Source organism: Bos indicus x Bos taurus, chromosome 2, assembly GCF_003369695.1.
Source record: "Bos indicus x Bos taurus breed Angus x Brahman F1 hybrid chromosome 2, Bos_hybrid_MaternalHap_v2.0, whole genome shotgun sequence".
Taxonomy (NCBI): Eukaryota; Metazoa; Chordata; class Mammalia; order Artiodactyla; family Bovidae; genus Bos; species Bos indicus x Bos taurus.
This window is the reverse complement of record NC_040077.1, coordinates 84,136,201-84,160,621: the sequence shown is the minus strand read 5'-3', so window position 1 is coordinate 84,160,621 and position 24,421 is coordinate 84,136,201. Positions and strand designations below refer to the sequence as shown.

General features: G+C 38.4%; 1 long non-coding RNA gene across 1 annotated transcript in view; it reads right to left on the bottom strand.

Annotated features, from left to right (window-relative positions):
• The window catches only part of LOC113905688, a 60,397-nt gene that overhangs the window by 4,261 nt on the left and 31,715 nt on the right, over nucleotides 1-24,421 (bottom strand). Inside the window, exon 2 of the long non-coding RNA XR_003514703.1 lies at nucleotides 15,062-15,165. This is a non-coding gene — a long non-coding RNA (uncharacterized LOC113905688). The remainder of the gene's footprint in view (nucleotides 1-15,061; nucleotides 15,166-24,421) is intronic.

Sequence of the window (24,421 nt, the reverse complement as noted above, 5' to 3'; positions counted from 1 at the left end):
GAATTCAGATGCATATATCTTTTCTTTTCTCCTTTGCTTTTCGCTTCTCTTCTTTTCACAGCTATTTGTAAGGCCTCCCCAGACAGCCATTTTGCTTTTTTGCATTTCTTTTCCATGGGGATGGTCTTGATCCCTGTCTCCTGTACAGTGTCATGAACCTCATTCCATAGCTCATCAGGCACTCTATCTATCAGATCTAGGCCCTTAAATCTATTTCTCACTTCCACTGTATAATCATAAGGGATTTGATTTAGGTCATACCTGAATGGTCTAGTGGTTTTCCCTACTTTCTTCAATTTCAGTCTGAATTTGGCTATAAGGAGTTCATAGTCTGAGCCACAGTCAGCCCCTGGTCTTGTTTTTGCTGACTGTATAGAGCTTCTCCATCTTTGGCTGCAAAGAATATAATCAATCTGATTTCAGTTTTGACCATCTGGTGATGTCCATGTATAGAGTCTTCTCTTGTGTTGTTGGAAGAGGGTGTTTGTTATGACCAGTGCATTTTCTTGGCAAAACTCTATTAGTCTTTGCCCTGCTTCATTCCATATTCCAAGGCCAAATTTGCCTGTTACTCCAGGTGTTTCTTGACTTCCTACTTTTGCATTCCAGTCCCCTATAATGAAAAGGACATCTTTTTTGGGTGATAGTTCTAAGAGGTCTTGTAGGTCTTCATAGAACAGTTTTGGAACCAGATAAATTTGAGTTTGAATGCCAGCACTGCCATTTTCTAAGTAGGGAAAATTATTATCTGAGCCTCAGGTTTTTCTTCTGTAAATACTCCTTACATTGCAAAATGTCTATGAAGATTTAACTGGCTAATGTTTATTAATCACCTGGCATATTTTACTATGCTTGGGAAATTGATCATTGGATTTATTATGGTCATAAATAATTGTTCTATAAAAACACAATTTGGGGATTTCTGGATCCCTCCCCCAACACTTTACATTTTATGTTCTCAAATAGTCATCAAAGTCTGCCTATTTATGCACAGTTAAAAAATCTATCGTTTCCAAGCCAAACTCAGTTCCAGTGCTAGGTCGCTTCCTACTTTCTGCTACAAATTTATTCTGGTTAGTTTGCACATCTCTGAATGCTGGAGAAATTACCAGTAAAATGATCTTTTTGATCTCACTGACCCTACAATTTCCTCCTTAATCCTACCTTCTGCTACTGCCAGGCCCTCTATCTGGAGAATTGGATCAAGTGATATAGGGCATCTGTAAATAAAAATTATGGGGGGAACATGTCTTTCTATCCTACAGGTAACTTATAAATCAGCATGGCTGACTTCAGCATGGCTGACTTCTCCAAAGATGGAAACAGTCCTGTGCTCCTACACTGACTTCAGTGCCAAGGACACTAACTCCATCAAATACTATCTTCAAAGAAATCAAAGAATTCACAATCCATATGGCAATCAATTTCCAATTCTAAATACGCCTGTAAAAAACATTCAGCTAATTTCTAAACATGTATTCTGGTAGCAGCTTTCCTTCCAAGTATTTTGCATTACTAAGCATCTAAAAATACATATCTATATGTATTACATAAACAGAGTACCTACACGATGTATATTCTGATTTTGCCTATCTGAGCAATTAAAATTTACTCTCTTTATTAAAATAAATCTTCAAAAACCACCATCTTTTGTCACATTCACTGGTGACTGTCAAAGAGCAGATAGTCAAAAGGAAATAAGGAAGCTCAGCGAATAAATTATGTCTTGAATGATTCTGAGACAAATTAAAACTACAGACAGTCTGTGTTCTATTTGAAAAATATTAAATCCAGACTCTTGAATTTTCTACTTATTTTTGGAGCAGTGGATCCCCAAGTGCCCTGCACTGACCGCTGAGATACCAGACTCAGGCAGGAATTTGGGAGGAATCAGAGGAAGGATCTAGGAAGTGGGAACTATGACAAGAGATAGCTTTTCAAGAAAGTGGGTTTTAGAAGTGAGCAGCTAGTTGCTCAGTACTTGATAACAAGGTCCTACTTTATCAGCTTGGGATACATTCTTTCTTCTCTTTTATTCACTCTCTGCCCATTCTTAGCATGCAAAATAATGTCTCATGTGTATCATTTAAAAATATCACAGAATAAATAAATGGCTCTTGAAGGGGCCCTGATGGTGGAGATGGCCTTCTAGAATAGGGATCTTATGGCAGCAACTTGCACAAGATTTGTGCTGGATTTTTGCTGACAGGATCAGGAACTGGATTCTTAAGTACAGAGTTATTTGCTAAATAGAAGATTTCCCATGTAGCTCTCTATGCTTTAAAGACTCACAGACAGAAGATTTCACAACCTCCAGATAACTTGTACTACTAAATGTGACTGTCATCTAATACTTAACCTTCATCTCAGAAAGTTTTGCCCCATTATCTCATGTATATCAATTTACAATTTACTCCTTTTCTGAACTCTGGGCAAATACTTATTTCTCCAGTGGCTTCATCTATTGTGAATAGAGTCACCATTTTTTCTCCTCTTCTCCAGGCCAACTCAAGTACATTTATTTCATGCCTCAGCTATTATTTCTAACCTTTTAATTATCTTTCTTGCTCTTTGAATGTTCACCAGGATTTAAGTGCCTAAAGTCCTGGAGCCTAAGTTCAGATATAATGTGCTGGGACTGGCATGTGGAACAAAGGCTAAATTATTATTGTTACGATCGCCTCATGCTTCCTGTTATAGTTTATGTAGACTTGTATCAGCTTTTGTTGTTTTTATTATTACATGCTCTATTTATCTTTTCCCACAATTTCAGAGGCAGTCATCTTTTATACTGGGAATTCATAGACCTTTTCTCTAGCATCTCTATATGTAATTTCTTTCCTCAAGTAATTACCTTGTATGAATCAACATTAAATTATATATTTATTCCTAAATACATCAGAATCTTTGCCCAGTGGCAGGTAAATGCAAAGAGTTCAAATATAGTGTTGCTTAGTCACTAAGTTGTGTCCGACTCTTGCGACCCCATGGACTGCAGCCCACCAGGTTACTTCTGTCCATGGGATTTCCCAGGCAAGTATACTGTAGTGGGTTTTATTTCCTCCTCCAGGGGATCTTCCCAACCAAGGGATGGAACCTGCGTCTCCTGCATTGGCAGGCAGATTCTTTACCACTGAGCCACCAGGGAAATGCTTCAAATATAGTACTGATATCTAAAAGCTTAAAACCAAACTCATTTTGATATCTAAAAGCTTAAAATCAAACTCATTCTTTTTATTGGAGAAGGCAATGGCACCCCACTCCAGTACTCTTGCCTGGAGAATCCTGTGGACAGAGGAGCCTGGTAGGCTGCAGTCCATAGGGTCGCTAAGAGTTGGACACAACTGAGCGACTTCATTTTCATTTTTCACTTTCATGCATTGGAGAAGGAAATGGCAACCCACTCCAGTGTTCTTGCCTGGAGAGTCCCAGGGACGGGGGAGCCTCGTGGGCTGCCGTCTGTGGGGTTGCACAGAGTCGGACACAACTAAAGCGACTTAGCAGCAGCAGCAGCAGCATTCTTTTTATTGTCTTTTCCTCCCTAAATTTGTTCCTTCTCTTAAGTTCTCTGACTAGGTCTCAGCACCACTACAAGGTTGCCCAAGGTTGAGAGATCAATAGATTTTTTTTCTACCTTCTCTTTCATTATGTACAATTAATTGGTTTCCAAGTTCTGCTGAGTTTATCTCTTAAAATGGCCCTTCCTTTCTATTTCACTCTACTACCCAAGTTCAGGTATTCAACACTTCTGGATTAGACTATGATAGTTTTTGACTTTTCGCTTCCAATCTGTCGTTCCCTCCTTTCTCAGAACATTTATCAAGTCATTTTTGTCCTTAAAAAATCACATTGTCTCCACTGTTTAATATGTATCTCCTGCCTTTTCAGTCCCCTCTTTTGCCACTTCTCTTCTTCCTCTATTTCTCCCAAATCAAATCCAACAAGGTAAAAACAAACAAGCAAACAACTAACAAAAATGCACAACACTATAAACAAATGCAAAAGACTAATAGATACTAGTATTCACATTCAAAAAGTGAAAATATAAAGAGCCTTTAAAAATCAGTAAGAAAATTACTAAACAACTGAATATAAAAATGATAAGCAATAAGAAAACAAGTTCACAGAAAATATATATATATAAATGGCTCTTAAACATAAGCTGTTCAACTTCACTCATGAGAGAAATTCAAATTAAAACTATTAAGATATCACTTTTACCTGTTAGATCTGAAAAACATTGAAAAGTTTGATAACATACTAATGAGAGCTGGTAGGGAAAAGAGGTCTTATATATTTTTGGTAAGAATGTACAATGATACATTACTTATGGAATGCAATCTAACAGAACAAAATCACACATGCATATGCTCATGAATTGACAGTTTCTCTTTGGATCAATTATCTTATAGATAAACTCTCCTGTGTGAAAAATATCTAGATTACAAGGTTATTCATTGTGGCATTGTTTGCAATAATAAGATATTATAAGCAACACATCTATTGGGGATATACTTAACACATGCACACAATATAATACTGTTCAGTTTAAAGACAATGTTTTCTTATGAAAACTAAAGAAGCACTCTCTGTACTGAAATGAGAAGAAATACAGAAAAAAAAACTGTGAAGGGGGAAAGAGCATGGTTCAGAGGTGAAAACACAGTGCTTAGTGTACATTTGTTTGAACATACTTAAGGAGAAGACTCTGAAAAGATTCACTGGACACTAATAATAGTTGGCACCTCTCTGGGGACTTTAGTGGGCGGAGGTTAGGGGTAGTAAGATTTTTCAGTTGAAAAAAGTGTAATTTATTTTAAAAAATCATATAAATGTTAGTTTTCTCTCTCTGAAATGTTATTTACTCTTGTTCCCCACCTCTACCTGGACATGTGTCAGGCCTTAATCACTTCCTCCAAAAGACATTCTTTCTAATCTGGAAAAGTTCAGGTTCCCTCAAGTCTCAGTCAAACTCTTAATGTTAGTTTTTGCAAATTACTTGTGAATATCTGTCTTCCTCATTTGACTGTGAAGCTCTAGAAGCAGGGAGGAATGCATCGTCTTCTGCTTGTCTCACCAAAGCCCGGGCTGCTTGGCACATCAGCTCATGAATGTTTGTTGAGTGAAGACATGTGTGCTCAGGGCACTGTGTGGGGATGGGGGTAGAGAAGTCCTGCTTGCAGGGAAAGATAAAAGTGGTGAGACAATGTCTGCTTTTAGGTAGCTTATCAACTAGGGAGGTAGATAAACACCCATATAATTATAAGGCAGAAAGAGGTCATTGCCTTAGGAGTTACAAATTTAGTTATATGAGACTTAGAGCAAGGAGACTGCAAGAAGAATTTTTTTTAACATGTTATATATCTGATAAATGCAGTAATATTTGCAAAGGGGTTTTGAAAAACCCATGTGATTTCTTCAAGAAAGGGTGGGCTATTTAATGCACAAAATCAAATATGTACAGGGGTCAGGCAGCTGAGGCATGCCAGTGAATGGACTGCCAAGTGGAACTGGTTAAAAACAAGATCTAGAGGTATATTAGCTTGGCTGGATAGTAGCATCACTTGGGAGATTAAAAAGCAAAAAATCCTTATGCTAAGACCATAATGCAGGTCAGTTCACGAGGGGTAAGGAAGGGGATAGGAGGATAAAAATGGAGGAGGAACCCAGGCATCTGCAGTTTTAAGAAACTGCCCGGGTAACAATAACGTGGACCAGGACAGGTCTCATTACCAGTGACTCATTAAAAATGCAGAACTCCAGCCCCACCCTGGATTTACAGAATCAGAATCCGAATTGTGAAGATACCTCCAGTGCTTCTGGTACACTCTGGCAAGTTCAAGAAGCTCTGCTCTAAACAACTTTGTCTTTTTCCAAGGGAATGACCATTCATTAAGTAGTATCAGCATTTCCCAGAGGGCATGCATGTTCTAGTTGTCAACGTTCTAATTTTGCCACTTATACTGCTACTGCTGGCAAAAATGCAAGTAACTGAGATCAGGTGGAAGCCGTCAAAAGGTGACTGGATCCTGGCAAGTTGCTAGAGAGGGGATAGTGAATTATCAGGGTTTGTCTAAGGCTTATATTGTTCTAAGGCAGAAGTTTTTTAATGTCGATTTTTGATAGTTACTTAAATTTTATTTTGAGCAGTTAAACCATCCCAGTCAACAACACTGTGTGTGTGACAAAATTCAATATGAAACTCTGCTCTGATTTAGGTGGGCAGGATTTTGGAGCACCACCAGCTCAGCAACTTTCCTTCCCCATCTCCCTGAAGCAAAATTTTAAGGATAAGATGAAAATAAAGCGAGGAAGGTTTGGAGGGCTTGGAATGCTAGAGTAAAACCTTTTTACTTAATTTGAACAATGTCAAGTCACCGTATTTTTTAAGCGAGGCTTATAACTGCAATACAAACAAAAAAGAAAACTCATTCCCTCATGATCTGGTTAGGAATATAACTGGTATAAAAGAAAGTTGAAAACTTTTATCCAACAAATGCTTATCAAGCTCCTACTATGAATCAAGTACTATTCCAAGTCCTTTGATTTCATTCCTTTGGTGGTAATTCTAGTCAGCCAGCCTCCTGGAAAACTGATGTCACTGTTCCTAAAATGAATGATCTCAGAAGATAAAAGTGTGGATGAGTCAGATCAGCCCGTGGCTCCAGCTGGACACTGCGAGCAGCTCAGGAGCCTGTCTTTGAATATCAAGAACCACTGAGACTGGAGAGCAAACCCAGGGAGGGGGAGTAATTCAGAACTGGTTACCACACACCTCTGGTTTCAACTTTGCTGCGGAGTTTCATAACAGTTTAAAAATTTTAAATAGCAATACTAGGACATGACTTTCAAAGAATAATATCAGCAACTCTTTTTTTCTTTTTTTCTTATGTGGGATTTTAGTTCCCTGTTTCCAGGTGACCCAGTGGTAAAGAATCTGCCTGCCAGTGCAGGAGACACAAGAGAGACAATGATTCAATCCCTGTGTTGGGAAGATCCTCTAGAGTAGGAAATGGCAGCCTGCTCCAGTATTCTTGCCTGGAAAATTCCATGAGTAGAGGAGCCAGGCAGGCTACAGTCCATGGGGTTGCAGAGTCAGACAAGACTGAGCACTATTCCTTCCTTTCTTAGTTCGTTGACCAGAGATTGAATCTGCGGGCGCCTGCGTTGGGAGCACTCAATCTTAACCACTGGATTATCAGCAACTGTTATGTTATTCTTTTATTTTTTTTTAAGTTGTTGCATTGTCTAACATTTTTATCTACCTCTGCTTAAATATATAAAAGTCACTCCATAGATAAATGTACAGAGTAATTGCAAATGCAAAATCAGTCAAAGCCTTAATCTATTGAACCTCCACTATGCTAAAACATTCATATTTCTGAAACAGTAGGTATTTTTATAAACAATTCATAAGGACAAAAATTAAAAGCTTCACAAAATTTGTTTCTGTTAGAAGTTTTCCAGTTGTTTTTTTTTTTTAAGAAATTTCTCAGCACTTTCAAAACTTTAAATGCTCAAAGAATATAATCACTGAGAACAGTTATATTATCCCTTTATTATTTTAAGTGTTAGCCGCTCAGTCGTATCTGTCTCTTTGCAGCCCCATGGACAGTAGCCCATCAGGCTCCTCTGTCCATGGAATTCTCCAGGCAAGAATACTGGAGCGGGCAGCCATTCCCTTCTCCAGGGGATCTTTCCAACTCAGGGATCAAACCCATTATTATTTTCGAGCATGCATTTATTTTGTATTATTTTGATAATGCATTTGTTTTTAAGATGTGCACTGAGCATAGTAACTAAAAAGCAAAAAAAAAAAGAGAGAGAGAGAGAAAGAATGCAATGTATCAGACAAGCCACCAAAAACAGAAGGAAAAGGGGAAAAAAAATTCTCCTTCTGAGCTAAATAGAAAGAGAAAAAAGTACTATCATTAAGGCAGAAGAAAGGCATCTCTGAAGAAGGAATAAATATCCCCAGTGAGCTGGGGGCTGTCGAGTGCAGTAGCAGAATAGAAGGGTATTGGGTGAGAAAGCATACTCCTCAAACTCCCTGTGAACAGAACTTCACTGTGAAGAATAAATCAATCCACTTACAGGGCATGCTTAACTTCACCTGTTGGGAGGTAAGTTCAGTTTCTTTCTCCTTCTTTGAATGAACCGGGAAGGCTTCCGTTTTGCCTTCAGCCTCCCGCCACAGGAATGCGTGCTATCTGCATGGTGGTTTTGAAACCAAAGCTCTTAAAGGAGCTGTATCAACAGGTTTTTTCTCCTTAACACTGAGTCAATTGTAAATGTTGAATGGGAACCTTGAACAAGCTGAAAACTATCATAGGAATTTAAAACCAGCTCTCTTGCCAAAGTGTTTTTTTTAATAGAATCACAATTTATATTTTTATCACTTCAGCCTTTTTGGATCCAGAACTACAGAACTAACAAAGGACTATTTCCTGACAGCTTAATACAAAGGGAAGCCTGAGAGCTGGCCTTGCTGTGTCAGTTAGGACAGAGAACTCTTTCCCAGATGGAAAGAGTTCTGCTAATGTGGTTTTTAAAGAAGACACAGGAGACTCAAAAATGTCCTTCGAAGCAACACAAGATTTGCCAAGCTTTTTCCATATTTATCTAATGCAGTTCTATGTCCATTGCCTTTCACCCAAATACTTTTCTCTTAACTTTGGCCTGTATACTTTCCATTCTTTCTTTAAATAAAACTGTTTCCAAAGGTGAGGCAAAACACTCAAAGTTTCACTTATCCAGCCCTACATGCTGGTGGCCAATGTCATAGGCAAATTCTAAGCACATTTTAAACTTTTACCCATGATTGCTAAACCCTGAAATTAACAAGTTTTTCTTGTTGTTGTTTTGCTTTTGTCTTTTTTTTTTTAGATTAACTCTTTAATTAAAGAGTTGGTGTCCAGAATTTGGCTCCTCATGTTTGCACAGCTATTTGTTACTGTTTTCATATCATTTGCAATTTATTGTACAGTACCAAGTGGCTCTCTTAAGAGGTTCTGTGGCTTAATATAACTCGATTTCTCATGAAAACTCTCAAGCTTCATTTGGCATGAACTTCATTGAAAATGACTATAATCTGATTTCAAACACTGAGCGATGATGTTACATACAATATGTATATTTCCTCATAACTGAACAAGAATACGATTAAAAATAAGCCAACATTCCCAAAATGAAGACACAATTAAGAACTATCCTAATGATAGGAAGTTCTCTGTAACAAGAAAAAACTGTTGAAAATTAATTTGCTAATTACCATGCACTGATTATTGTAACTGACCAGTTTCTAAGATGATCTATATATAAAATTTAAAAAGGGATAGTGTTTAGGTAATTGTTTAGATAACTTATTAATGTAGTAGATTCTAGGGCTCAAAGGAACTAAGTTGAACATTTAATGACTTTTCACATTTGAGGAAGCAAGATTAAGCAACAACAAAAGTGGAAAAATATGGGGGGAAGTAGAATAAGGAATCAAAAGATAAAAAGTCAGCAATAAAGCTTCATAAAAGAGTGACTAACTACATTTCACTGTTTTTCATAGTCTCCCTGGGAGTTTGTTTGTTTAAATGTTTGGACTCTTCTTGAAGTTAAAAAAAATACAAAAAACTTTTAGGAAAAATACTCAAAGTCAACTAACCTTCCTAGTTAACCTGGCTCTGGAAATTGTACTTGACACTATGACTTTATCACATCTTAAAGGGATATGTCAAAGCTCTTTAAATCATTTCCAGAGGGCATGGATTATTTCCAAGAGTGAGGTAAAGATGTCTGTAATCATGTAAGCATTACTTATTTAGCCACTGCAAATTAAGATGATCAAATACCTCTAAAAAGTGGAAATTATGAGTTTAAGTTTTATACTGACATGCCTACACATTTCCTTCCTTCCTTCTTTTCTTTCTTTCTTCCTCCCTCCCTATTATTTTTTCCTTTTAATTTGAATTCTGGTACCAAGGTAACCCAAAGAATAAACCTGGAACAAGAGTAACTGGTGCCTGTAAATCCTCTCCACAATTCTACTCAACATATCCTACAGAGAAGAGGCCTGGAGAAAATTAAGAATCCACAGTGGAGATGCTCAAGGCAACTTTACTAAAAACAGCCAAATAATGGAAACAACACAAATATTCATCAACAGGGAAGGATAAATTGTATATTCACACAATGGAATACTATAAAGCAAAAGAACAAATTATTGATATATAAAACAATATGTATGAACCTCATTGACTTAATTTTGCTCAAAATAAACCATATACCAAGAAAGTACAGTTGTGGTTTAATTCCTAGGAAATTCAAAATCAGGCAAAATTTAGAAGTAGTTCAAAGAATGTTTATCATGGAGGGGTTATTGACTGGGAAGTGACTCAGGGAGCCTTCCATGAGTGATAAAAACATCCTAAGGTACTGTTCTGCTTGAATTATACAGATACAGCAATGTATAAAAATTCACTGAGTTATTCACTAAGACTTATACACTTTATGTATGTTATTTGCATTTAAATTTTCTTAAATGAAATTTAAAGAAAACTCACAATGCAGAGAGGAAAAACAAGCTAGAAATTCTCCACCAAAATACCAACAGTTTCAACAAAAGTGAGAGATAGTCTCATTTTGAAAAATACATAAAAATTTCCTTTCACCCAGGGTTATCCTTTTTGAAACTGAAACTGAAGTCACTCAGTCGTGTCCGACTCTTTGTGACCCCATGCACTATAGCCTACGAGGCTCCTACATCCATGGAATTTTCTTTTTTAACATTCCCTAAATCATCGTGTGTGTGTCAGTGGCTCCGTCATATACGACTCTTTGCCACCCCATGGACTATTTAGCCCATCAAGCTCCTCTGTCCATAGGATTTTCCAGGCAAGAATACTGAGTATTCTTGGGTTTCCATTTCCTTCTCCAGGGGATCTTCCCCACCCAGGGACTGAACCTAGATCTCCTGCATCGTAGGCAGATTCTTTACCATCTGAGCCGCCAGGGAAGCCCAAAAGTGTCTGAACTTAACAACCACAGTGATTCTCACTGCCTCTTTCTACAGCTACCCCACACTACCCCAGGACTTCCTAGTTCTTTCCTGCTGTGTGCTGTGCTTAGTCTCTCAGTCATGTCTGACTCTTTGCGACCCCATGGACTATAGCCCACCAGGCTCCTCTGTGCATGGGGATTCTCCAGGCAAGAATACTGGAGTGGGTTGCCATGCTCTCCTTCAGGGATCTTCCCAACCCATGGATCGAACCCAGGTCTCCCATATTGCAGGCGGATGTAGAAAGAGGAGAATTAAAGAATGACAAAGTCTTCCCCCTAGACTAGTAGGGTTTGAGGACTTTGGTTAAGTTTCAAGATTTCTTGATTAGGGACACCTTTCTGTCTTCTCAATCATTATAGCAAGTATCCCGATTCTCTTTTGAGGGAGACCATGACAAAGAGTGACTGGGAGGACAAAAAAGAAGTTGACTATCTGGGTTTCAGATACACAATTAAAGTTTGGCCTTAGGCTTACTTCCCTTATGGTTCAATAGAATTCAATAAAATGGGAAAGGAGGGAGAGCTGTCCAGGAATGAAAAGACTTCTCTTTGTGTTCTCTGTGAAAAGCTACACAATGGATCTGGTATGTTGGGGCCAGAAGGGTGAGAAGCCCCAATATTTATTTCTAGTCAAACTCTATTGATATAATTTATGTGCCCCCCCTTTTTTAAAGAGAACACTGGGAAAACAAATCCGTATCTCCTTAGCCACATTTCCCCAGGATTTTTAGAAACACAAAGAATCTTTTTCTCCTGTTCTTCTCCCTGGGGGCATTCCTGACCCTGGCAGACCATTTCTAACAGTGGAGGCTGTGACTGGGGTGATGATGTGTGAGGGTTGTGGTGGGGCTCTTGAGCTTCAGGCTCTTGCATTCCAATATGGTCTTTGAATTTGAAACAACTGGATTGCTGCCTCATTCACTACCCAAAGTACAGCCAATTACAACCTGGCTGGATTTATGAAATTATTTAAAAATCCTGGACCAAAATTAATGGAGGAAATTATGGACAATTATCAAATTGAGTATTTAAATAACATATATGGAGATGGGAGAGGCTAAAAATGTAGGGCTTTGAAGGAGATCAGCCCTGGGATTTCTTTGGAAGGAATGATGCTAAAGCTGAAACTCCAGTACTTTGGCCACCTCATGCGAAGATTTGACTCATTGGAAAAGACTCTGATGCTGGGAGGGATTGGGGGCAAGAGGAGAAGGGGAAGACAGAGGATGAGATGGCTGGATGGTATCAGTGACTCAATGGACGTGAGTCTGAGTGAACTCTGGGAGTTGGTGATGGACAGGGAGGCCTGGCGTGCTGCGATTCATGGGGTTGCAAAGAGTCGGACACGACTGAGCGACTGATCTGATCTGATCTGATCTATGGTGATGGGATTCCCAGGTAGCTCAGTGGTAAAGAATCCACCTGCCAATGCAGGAAGGAGATGTGGGTTAGATTCCTGGATGGGGAAGATCCCCTGGAGGAGGAAATGGCAACTCACTCCAGTATTCTTGCCTGAGGAATCCCATGAACAGAGGAGCCTGGTGGTTCATGGGGTCACAAAGAGTTGCACATGACTTGGTGACTAAGCACATCTATGGTGATAGATGTTTTATATGTATTATTATTACACAACATTCTTGACACCTCTGTAAGCTAAAAATTAGCATCCCCATTTTATAAGTGGAAATCTCAGCTTTCAGTAAACAAAAGTCCTAAGAGTGCATAGCTGAGGTTCAAGCCCAGGTCCATCGGACTTCAAAATCCTTTTATCTCCTGACCTCTCAGGAGAGGTGCCCTACTCAATACATAAAAAACTTAATTAATCTTTCATCCTATGAAAAGAATATAAATTGTAAATTAGATCAGCTAAAATAGATGGTAATCTCCTTGAGGGCAAAGGCTGATGACTCATCTTTACTGTGACATAGATAATACCTCAGTATGTTAGTGAATACTTCTAAATAGGTGTCCATGAGAGAGATGTTGATTTTCTCTGTTACACATGCACACACACACACATGTGTAAGCATCTACAAAATTGTTATTATGGATTCAAATAACTGCATAAAAAATAAAATTTACTCATTTAAGTAAAAAGTGAAGCTAGTGAAAAGTATGGGTAAATGCCAAGTAAGATAACAAAAAGAACTTTAAAGAACTTTAAAGCTCACATATTGAATTACATTTGCTGGTCTTTTAAGCTTTAAAGGTACATTGGCTAACATTCCTGTTATACCAGGAATAACAAGCAAGCACAAAGCCTTTCAAAGAATAACTGACCCTAACTGTGGAATTATTTCAAAGAAAAGAACATACAAACATGGGATGTTCTGCTTATACAAGATGGAACCTAAATAAGCGGAGTAGAATCCAATGATTAGTAAAATTCCACTCTGATGACCAGTTCTTTACACCAAAGAACTAAAAAATGTACTAAATGCTTTTTCTTTCCAGGACTTTTCTCCCCCATTTCATTTTAATTTGTCTCTGTGGAAGAAAAGCACTGAACAAGATTGAAATTCTTAGTGCCTTATCCCTTCCGAAACTTACAGTCTGAAATTAGTTTATTTACTTTCAAATTAAGTCAGAATTTGTTACTGAAAGAATTGTACCTGGGTCTTTAGTTACAGTATTGCTAATGATTCTTTTCAGTTAAAGACATGCAGAATTCCAAGGTGATGTGCTTTGTTATTTACTTTTTACTGGTAGAATTCTCGGTTTGCTGAATGTAGAGTAAACAAGAATTTGAAATTATATCATAGAATAAAAGGAATTCCTTTAACATTGGAGGCTCATTTGTCTTTCAGGTAGAATCATCCAGGTTTTCTTTCATATTTGTGATTGCTGAGTTTTTGCTTCAGAATTCTCTAGGATAAATTTGCTTGTGACCCACTCTTAAATAATCCACTCTTAAATAATCATTTAATCTCCATTAACTAAAAACATGTCTGGTTAGGTCCATTTCTAAGAGTATAAGAAACAAATCAGTATTTCTTTCTTTCCAGATTTTGTCTTCCTGATTTTTTCATGTTAGTTAAAACAGTAAGCAGATATTTCTGAAATTTTAATAATGTATATCTGTGCAGTGTAAATGTTTTCTTCATTATTCCAAAATGTTTACTCTCAGTGTTTACTTTTGTGGTTCTCCACAACTTTTAGAATGGTCATTACCTGTCAAAAACGATATTGATAGAGAACAAACTTGTGGTTGCCAAGAGGGAGGAAGTGTGGGAGGGTGGAGTGGGACTTTGGGGTTAGAGAAGGAATAAACAACAGGTCTTACTGTATAGCACAGGAAACTGTATTCAATAGCCTGTGATAAACAATAATGGAAAAGAATATGAAAAAAGAATGTATATATATATATATATATATAAAACTGAGTCACTCTGCTGTACAGCAGAAATCAACCAACATTGTAAATCAAATATACTTTTAAAAAAGTCTATGTTAGTTCATTATTTATATAGTTGAACTAATGAATATTAGTTCATTTTTTGGGGGGGTCCCAATCTTTTTGGATTATTTTTGAGAATCTTCAACTATCTCCTGCATTAAAAATTTTTTTAAATATAAAAACCCTTTTCTACATTATGGTTCTTTAATCTGTCTTGGCACATAAATCTCCTTTCTATTCCTAAATTTTTAATGCTTTCCATAGTCTCAGCATTGTCTTAACTTTAATTCACATTTTTTCCTATTCTTTTGTATGAATTTATATATTTCTTCACTTTGATTGGCGGCCGCTTCATTCTATTTTCAAGTTTTAAACTTTTGGTTCCCATTGAGTCCCCTAGTGATGGCAATTCATTAATACGTCAAAGTTTTCTAGCACAGCACACTCCCTGAATGTGACACTTCTGGTGCATGTGGGGTGGCGGAGTGGGCATGCTCAAGACAATGTCACCCAAAAATAAAATACTAAAATAAATATTCAACATTTTAGCTTATGCATATACTTTGCTAAGTAAGTATATAATTTTTTTAAAATTGGAAAATAAATGAAACTTACCCTTTTAAGAAGATTTCAGTGGATGATTTAGGATGTTTATGTCTTTATTTTAGCTCCATCCAATTCAGTTAATAAGAGTTATAGGGTCCTGTCGGGTCCAGAGGCTGTGGAGACCACAAAAGGAAGGATAAGGGAAGGTCCTCCCCGCAAATTTACATTCATTTAGATCAGTTGGAGTGCTAGGGCTTTCAAATCCCAAGCTTTATATGTGTTTCCTTAAAGAGTGAGTAGTAACTGTTTTCCCAGCCAGCGAGGATCTAGGTTCCCCACTTATAAAGCTTCAGGTTGTTCTTCAACTATCCTTTTTACGTTGTATAACCCTTAGGGGTTCATATCCGACTTCCATATTTAATATACTTTAATTCAGCTTTGTAATGATCTGTATATGCATTCATGAGCTCATCTTCCCCTTAGGACTCACTCAGGTAGCTGAGATTAAATTGGCATTCCTTACTATTTTCTGGCAAGTTCAAGTCTGACTTCATGAATACCTTCATTTCTGTGCTTGCATCCAAAGGTTTCAGAAAGAGAATGATTACTTGATTAAATAAATAAAACAAGGTCTTTTGGATGGAGTTTTTCTAACACCATGACTAAACTAAACTGGCAACACACATGTGCTAGCTTTTCTGCTTTACTTGCTTCCCTTCCTTTTTAACTCCTGTGAGTGATCCTTTGAAATCTCAAAAGATTTGTATCCTTTCTCATAACATGAACTACATCCTTACCTCAACTGTATTTTGTGAATAGTTTGTCTACCTTACTGGCCCTTAGCCAAATAATACATTTTGCATTTGAAGAGAAAGAATTTTCCCTTTCATTAAACGTTTGGTGAGGGAAGCAAGACCTAAAAGGAGAAAGCCTGAGTGGGAGAGAAGCAACGCCCTAAACAAAAACCAGTGGTCTTGATACAGTCCTGTGTGCTGCCTTCAAGGCAGTCATGGTCTAGAGGAATTCTATTTACTTATTTTTTTGGCTACATCGTCTTAGTTGCAGTTTGTGGGATCTTGTTCCCCAACCAGGGATCAAACCGGAGCCCCCTGCATTGGGAGCTCAGAGTCTTAGCCACTTAGACCACCAGGGAAGTCCCGTGGAGGAATTCTTAATTGAAATGGTATCATAACTGTCTTCTATCACCAACTCCATCATACTGTCCTCCCACTGCCCCACCACCAACTGCAATATACTCTCTCATTTATTTATTTATTTATTATTTGTTTATTTAAATTTTTAGCTACACGGGGTCTTCGTTGCTGTGTGAAAGCTTTCTCTAGTTTCACTGAGAAGGGTCTACTCTAGTTGCGGTGCAGCGTGCAGGCTTCTCATTGTAGTGGCTTCTCTTGTCACGGAGCATTGGCTCTACGTCCACAGACTTCAGTAGTCCTGGCGTGGGCTCAGTTGTTATGGTTCTCGGGCTCTAGAGCACAGGCTGAGTAGTTGTGGAACACGGGCTTAGTTGCTCTGTGGCATGTGAGATCCTCCTGAACTTGGTGGGTGGATTCTTAACCACTGGACCAACAGGGAAGTCTTCCTTTCTCATTTAAATAATTGATCTACTCTATAATATCGTCATTGCTATATTGTCTCAGGTCCTCATTTAGCGTCTACTTTTCTGCCTATAGCACCTAGCCTGGTCCTAGGCTTATGATAAATTTTTGCTGAACTGAAATAAATGGGTTGGCCTTGCTTAGGATTACATAGAAAACATTTGTCTCAGGTGACATCTTCATCTTGACTCTACACAGTGACTGTATAGTGACCAAAAACAACCTACAGAAGAGAAGCATGGTTGACTTCAAATTGCAGTATAAGAAATTTTAGTATTTTTTTCCTGAAAAAAAACTTTTTTTTTCTATTTTTCCTAAAAGATGAGCCACTTTTAATGTTTGGTGGTATAGGCCTCAAGGTGCAGACAGAAGTGTTTTTGTGATTTTAAATACTTTCTGATTAGCATGGATAATAACCAAGAGGATTTAAATATATGAAGCACAGGAATTACCTGGCAGTCCAATGGTTAGAACTCTGTGTTTTCACTTCTGCAGGCTGGGAACTAATCCCCAAAATCATACAATGAGGCCAAAAACAAACAAACAACAACAACAACAAAAAAAAAAAAAACCACAAAAAATATCAAGTACAATGGAAATGGCAACCCATTCCAGTATTCTTGCCTGGAGAATCCCATGGAAGGAGGAGCCTGGTGGGCTACAGTCCATGGGGTTGCAAAGAGTCAGACATGACTGAGCGACTTCACTTCACAAAAACTTTACTAAATAAAATGCAGCTTAAACTTGAGTTCATCTTTAGCCATATCTTTGTAGTCCACATAATCATAAAAAATTAGGTGAATCATTGGATTATATGTTTCCAAGTTACCCCACATTCAGATCTGTAAAAGTCAGACTGAGTGGCCTGAATTTCCTCATTTGCTAGATCCAGAAAGACAGAGACAGCGAAGGGGAATGGACTCCTCTGCAGTGCTCCTCTGTCCCCTGCTTTGTGCCTGTGTTCTTTCATGTGCAAGCTAAGCTACCAAACCACCACAAGGACACAGAGAAATAAATCAAACGTCCTGTGGGTAGGAGGTCTCTATGTCTGACTGGCTTATGAAGGGAGGCAGGCTATTAGGATTTGAAACAGAAAGTCAAAATATTCCCTTGTATCTGGGTCTTGTGATGAATAATCACAATTAGATTTTAACCTCTTGGAGTTGACTGGTTTACTTTTATTTCTTCCCTGTCACCTAGGCCTTCACACATGTTTAAATAATGAATTCTAAAAGTTACAGTGTCATTTGCATATATGGAAAAGTTATGTATATATATAATTATCATAATGTTCTACCTAGCAAGTAAATATGAAGCACAGATATGTATGAAATTGGTTACAAAACACTTTTTGATAATTTTTAGTGAGGAAATTTAGTAAACTTCTCTGATAATAGGTTCAAGGAGGAGTTGCCTATGCCAATATGGAAGTGGCTGACATGTCCAGGCCGCCAAGGGCTCTGGGCCATCATAACAGTGGTTTCAAAACTGAAAGGCAAAGAAGGTGGTAATTTTAAGGGATCATTAAAATTTTAGGAAAAAACATCTGACCAGACACTGAAGATTGTTTGTTGTTAAACTGTATAACCATACCCCTTGTGCCTTGCTGAGGGTGACAAAAACTTAATCTGGCCCCAGGGTGTGGACGCCATGTGGTAGATAGCTCTTCCCATAGTGTGAAGAGTAAATACCAACAAGGAAGAAAATAAGATAATGGCCAGGGAGGCAGTGATTTTGCTAGATTAGGACATAGGTGGAACCGGAAATCCTCCACTGTCCGGAAAGACCAAATGTTGACTGGGTAATTAGACCCAGACTAAGTGAGTTTGTAATAGAAGCTTGCATTTTACATCTCTTGCTCCATCTCAGTGTGTTCAAGATAAAGGCATAATTAATAATGTTTAAGAGTGTGATAATTGGGGTCAGATAGACCTGGGTTCGGATTTCCCTGATGACTCAGTGGTAAAGAATCCACCCGCCAATGCAAGAGACATGGGTTTGATTGGAAATGGCAACCCACTCCAGTATTCTTGCCTGGAAAATCCCATGGACAGAGGAAGCTGGTGGGCTATAGACCATGGGGTCACAGAAGAGTCAGACACAACTTACTGACTAAACAACAAAGACCTGAGTTTGACTCAGGTAATTTATTATGTCATTTATTATGTTAGTTATGTGGCCACCACCTCCTTCCCAACATTCAAGTCTCAATTTCCTTATATGTAAAATGAAATAATAATTATACCTTCTACATACTTACTGGGTACTTGTTGTGCAGGTCATATAACATAATATATGTAAATAAAACACTTAAATGCCTGGTATTCTCAGTAGATGTCACCTACAAACAAACAATGGAACATCAACTGCTCAGCATCTCATGTCTATAAAAAGGTGGCAGAGTCAAGGAAAGCCCTGAAGTCCAAGATATCAAACAGATTCATACCTTTGATACAATTCAGCTGCTGTTCACTCTCTGTCCTCTTGTTATTTTAGATCGCCTTCATGCCACTGGCAGAGGCTGCGAAAAACATTCATTCATTCAAGTAGTATTTATTAAATGCCAACACTATATCAAGTAGTGGCTTTGTTTTTGGAGACTGTGAATACCTCACAAAGATAGTTGAAAACATTCTTAAGACAAACACACAAATCCAGTCATTGTCACTTGTAAGAAGAAAAGACATGGGACTCTAATTTAGATGTGTTGACAAAGGAAGACCTCTCTAAGGAAGGGAAATTTAAGCTAACAGGCCAAAGAAAGAGCAGACATGGTTTCCACAGCTTATGGCCTTTCTCTATGGTGCTTGTGATAATTGCCAGACTTATCCATCCTATATCTTCCCTCTATCTGCTATCATAATACAGAGGTGATCTCAAGAGACATCCAGGACAGATTATTTCCTGCCAAAAATGACCCTAGGGTTGTGGTCACAGATGTAGCTACAGAGCAGTCACATACACACTTGAACAGGCTGTTACCACCTGAGGACGCTAGTCCAGCAGAGTGCCCTGCACAGACTGCATTCACCTGCCTTTTAGGAAGGGATGACTTTTCAGCTTCAAGGCAGAACATGTTAGTGGTCCTGTGCAGCCTCAAAATGAAAGCACAAATGTGAAAGGTTCTTCAAAAGCAGGCTGGCACTAGGGACTCAAGGTACCATCCCAGAATATCCCAGCTGAATTTCTAAGTATTGGTGACATAGAAGACCCATATGACTGTAGACTTGCATCATGATTTATAACCCACTTATCAGGGGAAGAATGTATTTCTTCCTCTTGACATCAGAGGGATCAGGGTCCTCGCTGGCTTTCTAGCTAAGTGGAGCCCTGGGGGCTGTAGCAGCCTGGGGAATGTTAGCTGGGGCCCCTGTTGCTCAAGTCCCCACAAAACCCACTTCCAGTAACTGTCCCCACAACTGGCCTCAGTGGGCCAGCGCCAGGCCCCAGAGCTGTGACGGGTGGCATCCCTCTCAGGTTCTCAAAACAGAGCAGTTGTTTTCGGATTTGGAATAATTTTCCTTCATTCCAAAGCAGAATTACTCTTCCTGATTATCTATAAAACAAGCCACAAAGAATCCCACCTGGGTTGTAGTAATCTGTGGAAGTAATAAAGAAGAAAAAGTGAGGGGAATGGAGAAGGAAATGGCAACCCACTCCGGGATTCTTGCCTAGAGAATCCTGTGGACAGAGGAGCCTGGTGGGCTGACGTCTATGGGGTCACACAGAGTCAGACATGATTGAAGTGACTTAGCAGCAGCAGCAGCAGTGAAGGGAAAATTGTGGAAGACCATGAGCTAAAGACGAGAATGTTAGGTAATGTTTGTACACTTACAGCAGTTGTCTAAGAAAAAGATTTCAGGGAGGTAGAGGAAAGTTTTTTACAAAGAATTGTGTTAAATTACTTTCAAGAGGTATAACCAAAGGGGGGAAAAATCTACACACAGTGTTCTCTTGGCTAGCTTTCTTACATATTAAAACTTAAAATTATGCAGATAAATTCTCAGGCTAAGACATGTTTTGGCCTAATTAGCAGTACCTCAGACTTGCTAGCAGGACTCTATGATTTTAAAGATAGCACTTATACTTAAGGCAAGAACTAACAAAACTGGCCAGACCTGATTTGCTATCAAGGTTTCCTTGGAGGGAGTTAAAATAAAAAAAGAAGAAATAGGTATTAGTTCTCTTAGAGAACTGAAGTGACAGAAAGCAGAGCTGGACATTAATAATGCACCAATTTTTTGTAGATTAATTTAGATTCATTAACTAAGAGAAATATAACTCTCCTACCACTTTTGGAGACTACACAATTATAACTCTAGTTTATAGGTTTTGCAATTACAAAGCAGTTACAATTCCAATCCAGAAATCTCAGAAATTTACTTCAGAGGGCCAGGAAGGAAGTCTTTGAGAGTGATGACAGTGTTCTGTATGTTGATTTCTGTAGTGGTTACAAGGCTTCCTACATTCACTGAAACTCCTCTAAACATACACTTAAAATTATTGGACTTTATTGTATGTAGCTTGTACTTCAATAAAGTTGCAAAGAAAAAAAAAAAAGGAAAAGAAACTATGACTTGAAAAATCCAGTATAATCAATGGTACATGCTTTTTTTTTTTTTAACATGTTGCTAAATTGATTTTTACACTAGGAAAAATCTATCAAATCTCTCTCTTCTTTTGAAAGAGGATATTTAAAAGCAGCATATTCATCTTTTAAATTGAAGTAATATAATTACTGAGTAAGATGGGGAAAGCAAACAAAAAATGAAAAAGTGAGAAAAATGACTTTGACAGAAAATATTTAAGACAGTTAAAAGAAAAAATAAAGAGAAAGGATATTGTTCAAAATCAGAAAGTAAGGACTGTTTGTTTCTAGAAAGGGGGCATAAGTAGAAAAGTCTAACCAGATGGACAGGACTCTGTGGGCAGCCTTAGTTTGAGTTTGTGGCCGCCAAGTAGTGTAGGCCATTTCCAGAAATTAGTTTGTACATATATTGTATGAATAGATTATCTAGAGATCTGATATAAACTCGATCTTGAGCTTTAATACAATAAGTCTTATATTCAGAGCAGACATCTTGTTTCTGCAGAACACACTGCAGCCACTACATTCATATTCAAAAGATTTGTTTCTTTTATTTCAGGACCAGTGTTGTGTCCCTGTTTTTGGCAATTAGACCTGCAACTCTTTAAGGAGTGAAAATTCCCCGCAGATTCACAATTATCCTAACGCATCCTGCCATATTCCTGCTGCCTGGCACTCCCTTGCTGATCTGCCGGATCCATCCTGCTGCTCACATCTGATGAAGCCCAAAACTGAGGACATCTAAAGCCAGTGTATTGGTTGAAGATATTTCATTTTCTCCTTAAAAGTGAGAATCCTTTTAACCTAAATCCACTGTAGCAGAACTTTCCTATTTCTTAAACTCATTAAAGGAAGGCACTATGTGCCAAATGATTGTTTTTTCACACCCAGTCATTTTGGGGGCTGCTCATTCCTGATGTACGTGCTGTCCTAAATACTTCAGGGCAAACGATTCTGAGATGCTATGACCTTGAATACCATCCTTTATATCTAATGAAAATAAACACATGCTTGAAATACTGCACAGCAGGCACAGAAATAAATAATTCTGATGTCACCAAACCTTTTTTCCAACAGTTTGTGAGGATTTTGAGAAGCCTTGATGGCTTGTGGGAGATGGCACGGAGATAAAGGTTGATCCCTAATTTGTTCCAAGTCCGATAGGACTGAATAGGCCACTGCAATGATGGGCAATGAGTTTGAGAGGCAAAGTGTGCCAGTGGTGAAATCAAGTGTGGGCTTGACTAGACTGTTCAAGTTCGACTTCCTGGAGCCTCATCTCATGACACTGATGCTGAGCCCCTACTGCTGCCCTGAGAATACTCTCCAAGGCCAAAGGTCCAAGGCATCCAATGTTTTGGGTATATTGCCTAAACATAGTTCTCATTCTGATAGGGACAGAGCGAAGAGATTAAGTAGGTAATTAGACAGTTAATCCCACTTATAAATAGTTAATATAGTTAATCCCAATTATAAGTAGAAAAAGTATGGGAGACCCCTGTAAGTCAATGATTACTTAAGAAAACAGGCCTCCTTAACTACAAAAACAAGCAGGCTTGCTTAACAACAAAACCATGCAACAGAAGCATGGGATGTGACCCCAAACAGTCAAACAAATGGTGGCATGAGCCTCACATCCTGCCCAGTGAGCTCAGTAAGTTAATGGTCTCTAGGACATGCTTTCTGCACACAGAAAAAAACAATAATTTGTGGACCTAGCTTGATCATGTAGGGACAAGAAAACTCCCCTGCCCAACCTGGAAGAGGAGCTAATGATGAAACATGATGTCTATTCAAGAAAGTCAAAGAAGTTCTTCTCCCCACTCCTCACTTTTCCTTTGATTGTAAAACTGTAGCCCAGTAAGTTCTTGGGGTATGGCACCCCCTCACCTGCTGGCTTGTAAGGCTCAAAAGTGTCTATTCTAATAAATCACTTCTTATCACTTTGCCTCTTGCTGAATTCTTTTCTGTGTTGAGACATTGTTACTGTTGTTGCTCAGTCATGTCTGACTCTTTGCGACCCCATGGACTGCAGCATGCCAGGCTTCTCTGTCCTTCACCAACTCCCAGAGCTTGCTCAAACTTCTGTCCATTGAGTTAGTGATGCCATCCAACCATCTTGTCCTCTGTCATCCCCTTCTCCTCCTGAGTTCAATCTTTCCAAGCATCACAGTCTTTTCTAATGAGTTAGTTCTTCGCATCAGGTGGCCAAAGTATTGGAGCTTCAGCTTCAGCATCAGTCTTTCCAGTGAATATTCAGGATTGATTTCCTTTAGGATTAACTGGCTTGATCTCCTTGCAGTCCAAGGGACTCTTGTCTTCTCCACAGTTCAAAAGCATCAGTTCTTTGGTGCTCAGCCTTCTTTATGGTCCAACTCTCACATCCATACATGACTACTGGAAAAACCATAGCTTTGACTAGATGGACCTTTGTTGGCAAAGTATTGTGTTGAGACATAGAGGACTATGATACTGGAGCTCTTTGGAGACCCTGAAGTGATGCCAAATGGTTTCAATTCCACTGAGGTGTTGTGACTGATTTGTGTAAGATGTGTCTCAACTAATTTGTTCACAAGTCCTAAAACTGCAGTAAATGTTCTGAGATTTATTTAAAATATACATGAGTGGATTGATAACTTTCCTTATATTTTCTTGTATTCTACAAGCCTGAATGTAAAAAAAGGGTCTGCATGTGTTAGATCCTGGGATTATGTATCACCTTGAGCAACCCTACATGAACATCAGCCAATATGTGCATTGGCAGGAAAATTGAGAAGCATTCCAATAAGGCAAATGATACTATTATGTATTCAGTTCTTCATTTTTTTTAAAGATTGGATAGGACCCATGAAAAAGCACTACAGTCTCCAGACTTTAGTTAGACAAGAGACTTGGCTAAAATAGAATCAAAACTAGATTTTTAATTCAAAAGAATACCTTTATTCAAGCTGGTTATCTGCCCAGAAAGCTTTTCTTATGGCTTTCTTCAGCAATCAAAGATGAAGTCTCAGAAGACATATATCAAAATGCTTCCTTCCTTTTGTCATTTTCCCAGCACATTCAGTCTCAGACAGTTTGACAAATAAGGTCAGAGTTTGAACTTGTGCATGCTGATCATTAATTCCTCAGAAAGAAAACCGCTGATCAAGTGGGAGTGTCTCTACAGTTTCCATGGGGTTGAAACTAGGGCATTTTGGTTTCTGATATGAAATGAAAAAGGAAACC